This window comes from Silurus meridionalis, chromosome 6 (assembly GCF_014805685.1).
Source record: "Silurus meridionalis isolate SWU-2019-XX chromosome 6, ASM1480568v1, whole genome shotgun sequence".
NCBI classification, from domain to species: domain Eukaryota; kingdom Metazoa; phylum Chordata; class Actinopteri; order Siluriformes; family Siluridae; genus Silurus; species Silurus meridionalis.
In genome coordinates, this window is record NC_060889.1 from 27,705,023 (window position 1) to 27,707,467 (window position 2,445).

A 2,445-nucleotide genomic window follows, 5' to 3' on the forward strand; every position below is an offset into this window, starting at 1 on the left:
AGCCTGGGTTCGTGTAAAGAGATAAATGATCCTATAGACTCTGGGAATGTCTCACGCTGAAACACGTGCAGTCTCAGGCACAATAATTAGCACTGGTTAACATTTGAAACTAAAAATGCTCTTAAATGTTCTGCTAATGCATGAGGAAATACTGCACTAGCATGAGGGGATTACTTATATTCCAAAAATTCAGTATATACTGTAGGTTTACTTTACTAAAGCGCAACTTGAAATCTAGCTAGAGCTTTTAATGTTCATGTGGTGTGCGACTCAATATTAAAATAGATTTTCACCAAACAAATATATAAACCCCCAGAACTTCCAGTTAAGAGCTTTACACATGCTTGGTATCCATGTGTTCATTTACAAAAAAGAAAACAAAAAACATTAATCTGAAATACTTTGCTGTGTCTCTTGTAAAACTCAAAAAAGATTCTAGATTGAGGTTTATTGGTCATCCCAGAGCAGTTCAATAGGATATAGGTGCAGTGACTGGGCAGGTCGTTCCATGATAAATAACACTCCAGATGTCTTTTTGTTCTCGAAATAACACTTACAGAGCTTCGACGTACTTAGTCCAGATGAAATTGTTTGGTGTTGAAGTATGGAATGGTTGCCATGTTGGTTTTCTGATACAAAACAACCCCAAACTATTAAGCTTCCACCTCCATGGTTGACTGTGGGGGTGAGGGAGTCTGATCACATCTTCTTTCCTGTTCTAGAGCATACACAAGTTCCTCTGTTAGAGAGAAAGTCCTTTCTGGACTCCACAGAAATTTCTTCCACTCATTAAATGTCTGATTCCTTTGTTCAATTCCATTTTCAGTCTCAGAAGACATAAAAGGTGTTTTCACACTTTCATTCATCCACCATTTAGTCAAACAAAGTGTACTAAACCAAAGTTGATTCCTTAAATGGCACATCCTAAGTGTATTCTTCCTTTGATGACCAAGATGACCAACATAATACAATCATTGCTATTTCTTTCTTTGTGGCTCCTAAATCGTGGCCCTTTTTATACAATTGTATACCTCCAAATTTGTGATAATAGCTTCAAGAAGAAACAAACTGAGGTGGAAAAGTCACATGTCCCAATAGGTTTGTCCATAGAGTGCATGTCTGTTACTATGAGCTAAAACTTCAGAATCTTCTCGTCTTCTCTCTATCTTCCATTGAGATCAAATTTCCTCAACAATTTTTTTTTTTGCGCTAATCAGTTGCGTTGTTCATGCATTATTAGCTGTAGACGATGTAGAGCGGCTGCAATGCAAGTCCTCGCAAACAATCATTTACTAACCTGCAAATGTGAGAATCAATTCTGACCAATCAGAGCATGTATCAAGTACATTAGTTAGATTGATGAGAGAGATATTTATGAATCTATTTTCTAAATTGATCTCCAATTAAAAGACCTAAAACCTAAAATTTTTAAATCCAGTCTCTCTATATAGAAGACTTTATTTCTTCAGGTTTCTTCTGTGGGCTTTATCTTCATAGACAGTAGCATGGAGAAAACCCAAGGTGTCAGTCAAACTGAACTGTTTTGGGAACATAACGATATTTTCAGAACACCAGAAAATTGCCAGATTAAATATTCCTAGAAAAGGAAAAAATATATATATGAACATGTTCTGGTAACTGAAACCAGTTGGCTGAGAACATGAGTGAAAAAAAAAAACATTTTTCATGGGTTTGTTAGTAGGTTCTGTAGATTAAAAAATGTTTTTAGTGAAGCTTTTCCGAAAAAAAGCAACCTTCTAAAGAAAGATACCGAGAAATGAACTGTTTTTAAGCACTTACATCCTTTTGTTTGGACTAGTTTGTTGAAAATCAAGATCCTTTTCAATTGGATGAACATTTTGGGGTTTTATGTAATGCAAGAGAGAGATATCTGAGGAAAAAAAAGATTTAGATTTAACTTTTCAGTACACACTTAAACACTTTGACTAAATTATATATGGTGCAATCAAAGAAACTTTTCTATAGTGTTCAAGTGTGTACTAAAAAGTTAAATAAAGCAAAGAACAATGAACTAACCAAGGAACCAGTCAGGAACCTTTCTGATGTATGTTTGCTTTTGAGATCCTTAAACAGAGTGGATCTCAAGACATACAGTAGAAAGGTTCCTTATTGGTTCCTTGGTTAGTTCATTGTTATTTTCTTTCACTTCAAGGCATATTACTCTGGTGAGTTCCATACAGAATTTCCTGGGTTCTAAAAAACTTTCTTTCGGCTTCTTCTGTTAGGGGTCGCAACAGCGGATCCTCCGCACGTTTGATTTGGCACATGTTTTTACGCTGGATGCCCTTCCTAACGCAACCCTCCCCAATTTATTCAGGCTTGGGACCGGCACTGAGAGTGGCTGGGGATGGTTCCCTGACCGGGAATCGAACCCGGGTCGCAGCGGTGGGAGCGCTGCGTCTTAACCACTAGACCACCAGGGGA

General features: G+C 37.1%; 1 non-coding gene across 1 annotated transcript; it reads right to left on the reverse strand.

Annotated features, from left to right (window-relative positions):
• Positions 1-2,372: 2,372 nt before the first annotated feature.
• Positions 2,373-2,445, reverse strand: trnag-ccc. The gene has a single exon. It is a non-coding gene; the product is annotated as a tRNA-Gly (tRNA).